This window comes from Electrophorus electricus, chromosome 22, assembly GCF_041902795.1.
Source record: "Electrophorus electricus isolate QZ-2024a chromosome 22, ASM4190279v1, whole genome shotgun sequence".
In the NCBI taxonomy this organism is placed as follows: domain Eukaryota; kingdom Metazoa; phylum Chordata; class Actinopteri; order Gymnotiformes; family Gymnotidae; genus Electrophorus; species Electrophorus electricus.
Window position 1 is genome coordinate 6,470,531 of NC_137518.1, and position 8,037 is coordinate 6,478,567.

Here is an 8,037-nt window from a genome sequence, read left to right on the forward strand (position 1 = left end):
TAGAGAAGTTTATCGAATGGCAGCTAAGTTCATAGTGTACAGTATACAGATAGCCCCCTTAGGGCCTGTAGAACAACAATGTTAGGAGCTGTAGAACAACAATAGGTCTCTCACTTTGACTTTGAGGTCAAGTATTGTCTGATGGCCATGAACTGGAATGCAGATACCCTTTCTGGCCAATCTGGTCTGATACCCATGATCCAGTCTATGGATGATGTTGCCCTGGGAGTGAGAGTTCTGTCATGTGCAAGTTAGTGGTCCCTGTGCAATTTGTCCTCAAGTACCATTAAGTTTCCTGGTTGATGCATTCTGCTTAGGACCTTCAGGCATTACAAAGAACTGATCCAATGCTAGGGCCATTTTTGCATTATTGGCACAGGGGAGAACCCCCAAGTGTGGCATAACGGAGAGAGAGGGGATTAGGTTACAATGCTGGAGCTGGTGAGGTAGTAGAGGAAAATTTGAGACCTTAACAGTGTGTTGTACAGGTCTACCCTACTGAGAGCCCCAGAAGTGCTTCAGGCTCTCCATGATAACTATGGGCATCAGGTGTTTGAGCACACTGTGAACCTGGTTGGACTCTTATTATTGGCCCAACATGAGATAAGATATTGAGAAGTGGTGCCACAACTGTGAATGCTGTGTAAGGCAGTTTGGCCTAAAGTCAAAGTACCATTGGGACATTTAAAGGCTTCTTTTCTTGGCCCTAGATTTCACCTTCAGGGAATTTGCTTCTGATGCAAGAGAAAAAAAAAAAGTGTCCACTATCACTGATGTTTTTTAAAAACTTTAATCAAGTGTATTCCACAAGGGATCAGAGAGCCTTAACTGGGGCACACATTTTGACAGAGATATGGTTCTATCTGTTTGGGGTTCCCCACAACCTGCATACAGATCAGGGTTGTAACTTTGAGGGAGAACTTTTGGCGGGTTTGTACAAGATTTATGGTGTTGATAAGAGACAGCAATGGACAGCATGAATGCTTCAGTTGCATCCTTCACAATCTCCTTTGTATGCTTCCCCCAGAAAATGGCCTCAACTTCTTCCACAGTTGCTTTTTGCATATAGCATCACTGTTCATCAGTCTACAAATTATTCCATTATGAGCTGATTTTTGGTTGTCAACCCTATCCACCATTTGTAAGTAATGCTTAGCAGTAGATAAGTGTCTGCTCATTCCCAGACAGTGGAAGAAAGGGACCGAACACATCAAGAACATTTCCAGACCATTAAAATAGTGGCATAGAGATACCTGGAGGTTGTACAGATACACTGAGCTCAATGACATGCAGGAGTGGTATGCTGTAAGAATCATGTCCCAGGTCAAGTTAAAGGATGTGGGGGATTCTGCAAGATATTCTAACCCCTAAAATTTTCCCTGGTTAGTAGTAGTAATATTAGTAGTAGTAGCATGGTGGGGTATATTTTGACTACATTTTTTTCAGTTAACTTTTAGTAGTTTTCTTCCAGTGTCATAGTTGGCCACAGTCACTGTCATCATTCCTAGCCCTGACTCCATTTCCCAGTATACACCCATTAGCAGCTCATCTGTCACTTCACACAGTTTCAACAATTGCCACACTCTCATCAAATCTGCCTCTCCTGTTTATTAAATAACTTGTCACCTGTTTCTCATTATGAGCCTGTGTATTTAAATGGGTTTGTTAACACTCAGTCTTAGCAAAATATTGCTATGTTTTTTTCAAGCATTGTCTTTGTCTGTCTTTCTGGTTACCAACCTGATTTACATCCTGGTTATTCACTGTCTGGTTAGTTTGCTCATGGACTGCTCTCTGGCTTTGTAAGTTTGGACTGTTCTCATGTTTACTCTTGTGCCTACTTCATATGTTTTATTTGCATTCCTTCTGCCTATTGACCTTTGCTATTTTAGATATTTTAGTTTGGATCTGGATTTATCCTTTATTAAAAACCCCATCCTACTGATTGTATTTTTGAGTATCTTCTATCTTGTATTGCTCTTTCACAGTAATTTTAATCAGAATCCTTTCTTAGTAATTTATCAGTACAACTGAGGACTGTTTATTGCCAAAGATTTCACCTTGTTTACCCTTCAACAATGTCTCAACATTGTCCTTATAAATATTGACAGATTATGTGAAATATAACATTATCTAGTTAGCTAACTTGCTTAGTAAAGAATGAACAGTGCAATAACAGTGATATGTTATACATTTGCCCCAGCAGTGTTCCATCACTTTAACCATGTCAATCATTGCCTTTTCAATAGTATTGGAGGCTTGATTCAGTTTCTTGAAGCGTATTTTTTATTGAATTCCATCAATTAATTTTCCCCTGGGGAAGAATGAATTCCACATAAAGCTTTTGACTGTGTTGTGTACAGTATGTGTTGAAACCCATATAGCAGCATATTTTACATAGATTAACAGTTTGTACCCATCCTCTTCTAAGGGATGTTTAATAATTTTCCAAAGCCAAAACAAAGTAAACATCTAATACTACATACCATTTTCACTGTCAGGTCTGACATGATGGTGAAAATGTTGTGCAGCTCCTCTAAGGAATAATAAACTAGTGAGCTTTCCTATAGTGGGCCATGTTCATGAATATAGGTGTCTCCAGTTCTCATAGCAAAAAATAAAAATAAAGAATAAATAGGAAATGTGACTGTATATTTATATGCATCATAGGTTACTGTAGCCTGGTATCCTAGCACAGCTACACCAAATTCAGTCAAGTTTGTATTTACTAACACTAGTGTGAATGTGTCACATTTATTTGGTTAAAATGTTAGGTTGTTAGAAATACGGTGACATTCTTAAATAAGTATACTTAGGTAGATGCTACATAAAGTTCAGTTTGGTCAGACTTACAAGAATCAGTACAAAATTATGATTAGTGCTTGAGTTAGACATAATTATGTAAATAGCATAATTTATGCAATTCATTGTAATGCACTATTATGAAATGGTTATTAAAAGGCATTTATGGTGTACGTTTTAATGTTTTATAAATTAAGTATTCTAATGATTGTCCAAAATTAACATGCACTACCTATATTCTGTAATACTGTACATTTTTAAAACATGAATAACAGACACTGGCCAGAGGAGGATGGACACCCCCTTTGAGTCTTGGTTCCTCTCAAGGTTTCTTCCTTATGCTGTAGGGAGTTTTTCCTTGCCACTGTCGCCCTTGGCTTGCTCACTGGGGGCTTGGACTCAGATTATTTGTAAGGCTGCTTTGTGACAACTGTTGTAAAAAGTGCTATATAAATTAATTTTAATTTTAAATTTAATTACTTCACTTTTCGTCCTAAATAGGATATAGCTAGTCCTACATATAGGCTACCGACCACTACTATTGTCATGGTTGGCTGGCCATCAGCCAGGAAGGACATGTCAATCACCAATAACCAATATATGAATGCATTACACCTGTTCTAACATGACTCCACTATTTAATCCTGCAGGTCCCGAGACAGGATGCTGAACATTGACGGACTACTGCCATGGGGCTAGCTGCGTATCGCACTGCTACCAGCATCTTTTGTTGTTTGAGGATTTTCATTCGTTATTGTCAGAATGAAAAATAAAGAACACTTCAGCTCAGACTTGCCTCTCGTTTCATCTGTGCCACCAGCGTCACAGAATGTGCAGCCACCCGGAAGCGATGCAATCAGCCCTGATTGGACTCACCTGCTGGCTACCCAGATGGTGGCACTGGAGCATCAGAAACAGGAGATGGGAGAGATATGTTCAATGGTGCAAAGCCTTGGTCAATGCGTGAATCGCTTGGCCACAATCAGTGAGCAACCTCTCCAGTTACCTTGCCTATCCAGGAAGGGATATGAGGTGTAATCGCCACTCCTGAAACTTGCGGAGGAGACCCCGAAGGATGTGAGGGCTTTATCGTACAATGTGAGCTCTTTTTCGGATATCAACCCTGCATGCTGGATCACGCTAAGTTGGCATTCGTGATCTCCTGGCTCACAGGAAAAGCATGCCTCTGGGGCACAGCATTAGAGGTGAATTCATCACCTTTGATGACTGCAGCAGTTTTGTAGAGGAATAAGATCGGTGTTTCACCACCCTCGTCAGTACAAACTTTGTGGACAAGCCTTGCTACGCCTGAAGCAAGGATTAAAACCAGCTACCGAATACGCTATGGAGTTTCGAACGCTAGCTGCTGGTACCCAATGGAACAAACCCGCTCAACCACACATAGGGCTCTGCAGCGCTTCTTAGGGTTTGCTGCTTCATTAGATCTTTTAGCACAATCGCACAACCACTCACAGACATGCTAAAGGGTGAGAATGTTTGAGTTGGAACCTTGATGCGGAGAGGTCATTCAAGGAGTTAAAAACCACGTTTGCCACCGCACCTGTACTGCAACAGCCAGACCCCATGAAGGCTTTTGTGGTGGAGGTAGACGCATCCAATGTGGGAGCGGTGCTGTCTCAGCACAAGGAGAAAGGGGGTAAACTGTACCCCATAGCCTACTTTTCCAGAAAGTTAAGTCCTGCAGAAAGAAATTATGGGGTTGGAGACTGCGAACTATTAGCCATGAAACTCTTTCAAGGAGTGGAGACACTGGCTAGAGGGGTCTTGGCATCCCTTTAAAATAATCACAGATCACAAGAACTTGGAATATCTACAGACCTCGAAAAGACTGAATGCCAGACAAGCACAGTAGTCACTTTCTTTTTCTAGGTTCAACTTTAGCGTAACCTATAGACCAGGAGAGTGCATTCGCCCAGATGTTCCTATCTCGTCAATACAATGCGGAAGCCCAAACTACTTGTTCAGAGCCTGTTCTTCCCCTCCTGCTTCCTGGCATCTCTGAGCTGGGAGATGGACTGAGTAATAGAAGCTGCTAACCCATATCCACACTGTCCACCTAACCGCCTTTACGGGCCACCCACACATTGTGGTCCCCTCATGGCAAGGGTTCATACGTCGATGGGAACAGGCCACCCACGATCCACGCGTATGGCACAACGCTTGAGCGCACGTTATTCATGGCCAGGTGGTGAGGTACGTGTCTTTTTGTTCGGAGTGCACCCATAGCAAGACACCGCACACTCCACTCGCTGATAAGATGCTCCCTCTACCTAGCCCCCTTAGACCGAGGTCTCACCTCGCTGTAGATTTCATCACTGATCTACCTGTATCCGAGGGCAATACGGTGATCCTAACTAGTAGATCATATTTCAAAAATGGTAAGGTTATTTTCCATTACTAGGTCTACCCACAGCGCTGGAGATGGCAGATTTACTATTCCATCATATCTTCCGACAGTTTGGTTTACTGAGGGATGTTTCTGACACTTTCTAGGGTATGGAAAGAACTACTTTGGAAACTGTCAAATGACTGGCTACCATCCACAGGCTAAAGGTCAGGTGGAGAGGAAGAACCAAGAATTGGATAAATGTCTGTGCTTATACAGTCAACAAAACCCAGAAACTTGGAGCACTTACCTAGCCTGGGCTGAATAAGCGCAGAATTCCCTGCATCACACAGGCACTGGGCTGACCCCATTCGAGTGTGTTTTAGGATACCAACCACCTCTCTACCCATGGAACCCCCCTGTCTCAGACCAACCGGCAGTAGCGGAGTGATGCAGACACAATGAACGGATACGGGAGGAGATACACCAGCGACTGCACAAGGCAATCGCCGCATACATAAAAAAGGGGGAGAGACTCCACAGTATGGACTTGGGCAAAAGGTATGTTTAGCCACTAAAGACAGGAGAGCAGGTCCAACAGGTAAACTAGCGGTGAAATACGAAGGTCCATACACCATCACAGGGAGGATTAACGACGTCATGTACTGAATCGGATTACCAGGAAGCAGTCGGGCATCAAGGGCATTCCATGTATCGGCATTAAAGCCAGTGGTAGAGGGTCCCCTTGCAGAGGAAGGCATGTCATCCTGCTCCCCACCACCGCCCCTGTAGGTGGAAGGAGGCCCGGCGTACAGGGTAAGGACCCTGATGGACTCAAGAAGAGGTAGGAACTTGTAGTACCTGGTAGATTGGGAGGGGTATGGCCCGGAAGAGCGATCCTGGATATCGGCCTCTCAGGCACTGGACCCCGACCTTGTCGCCTCTTTCCACAGAACACCTGCATAAACCCACTCCACGGCGGCTGGGGAGGCTGCGCTCTAGGAGGCTGGCAGAGTCTTTTTGGGGGGGGTCTGTCACAGTTGACTGGCCAGCAGCCAGGAAGGACACACCCACTCCTGAGAGGGGCCATACGTCTGTTCTGCCACGTTGCCAAGTTTTTCCTTGCCACTGTCGCCCTTGGCTTGCTCACTGGGGGCTTGGACTCAGATTATTTGTAAGGCTGCTTTGTGACAACTGTTGTAAAAAGTGCTATATAAATAAATTTGAATTTTAAATTTAATTACTTCACTTTTTGTCCTAAATAGGCTATAGCTAGTCCTACATATAGGCTACTGACCACTACTATTGTCACGGTTGGCTGGCCATCAGCCAGGAAGGACACAACCACTCCTGAGAGGGCAGTACTTCTGTTCTGTTCAACATATTAATGCATTTCACCTGTTCTAACATAACTCCACTATTTAATCCTGCAGGTCCCGAGAGAGGATGCTGCACATTGATGGACTACTGCCGTGGGACTAACTTCGTATCACACTGCTACCAGCATCTTTTGTTTGCGTTTTCGTTCGTTATTGTTAGAATGGAAAATAAAGAACACTTCAGCTCGTGCTTGCCTCTTGCTTCATCTGTGCCGCCAGCGTCACAACTATAGGCTATTTACAGCCCAATTCTGCCAAGAAAGCACATTAACTATCAAACTGAGGATGTTGATAAAAAAGTTAGGTTTCCAAAAGCATGAAGAGAAATATGGTAAGCTTTTTTTAATCAGTAAAATTCTGTGAAATGTAATGGGTTATGCAGTTATGCTAGCTTGGCTTAATGTCAAATGTAGACTAACTTAATTAAACTGATGTCAAGTACACTAGGTATGTATTGAGAAGTATGCAGGGTCAGGTTTTTGTTTTTTGTGTGTAGGCCTTTGTTACAGTCTAACAGCCTTTTCACACTCTCCAAGTTTGCAAATTCCATAATGTAATGACCAATCTGTAGATAGTTAGATGATGGCTTGAGATTCATACATAAGGGAAAAGGTTATTTTGTAAATGCTAGCCCATGTTTATTGGCCATCTCATGTCCCTGGAGGCTACAGAAAGTCAGTGTGTACAAAGGTCACTACAAAATGGCTGGTACAGTACTATTTTATCTGTTTTCTCCTTATGCAGGCTTGTAATTAAGTTTATAAAAGTTCTAAACATTGAAGCATTATAAAATGTGTGTTGACTGAATTTGTTGTTTACATGATACATGGTAAATAAGACCATGCTGTAATGCCAGTAAGAATTAGAATTATGGAGTTATAAAAAGATAAAAGTAAGGTTTGGGAAATCTCAACAGGTTTTCATGTTAAGTCAGGTTACAGTAAGTGGTAAAAGGTGCCCGATGCATTAACCTTTCAGGGAGTGCAGCCTTGTGCCTGGAGCTAGAAAGAGAAGCTGAAGATGCAGGCCTGTCTCTTATGGTAGCCATCCACGCCCAGCCAACAGTAAGATGCTTGTTACCCAGGGCTGTTTCTCTCAGAGGTTTCACTGCAAGAGGGGAGGCGGAGAAGAGATTTTAAGTTTTAGCAGCAGTCAAGATGCATTATGTAAAAACTGTAGTAGTTTTGCTTTTAGAACATTTTGAGTAGTGTTTGTAATTACAGTCTATGGTTTTGAATACAGCACTAACATTCTGAACCAGCTATTGTTTGTCAAATGCAAAACTACATTTAAAGGTTAACTTGAAAAGGACTACAATACGTGTAATGTGTACCTCATATGATTGACAAGTGTGTTGACTAATAAAAGCAGACAGCTTGTGTATTTATTTAAATAATTCAAAGTAAATCAAGTATCCATTTCCTAAAACTTCATGGGGTGCCACAAGCTTTCAGAGAAGCTTTCAGAAGTGAATTAATTGCATATAGTCTGCTTCTGTTACATTATTCT

At 42.4% G+C, this 8,037-nt stretch overlaps 1 protein-coding gene across 1 annotated transcript in view; it reads right to left on the reverse strand.

Annotated features, from left to right (window-relative positions):
- slc6a1b (solute carrier family 6 member 1b) overlaps nt 1-7,635 on the reverse strand; it is a 53,024-nt gene extending 45,389 nt beyond the window's left edge. Inside the window, exon 1 of the mRNA XM_027020355.3 lies at nt 7,500-7,635. The gene's annotated coding sequence lies outside the window, so the exon portion shown is untranslated. The remainder of the gene's footprint in view (nt 1-7,499) is intronic.
- Between the last annotated feature and the right edge of the window lie 402 nt (nt 7,636-8,037).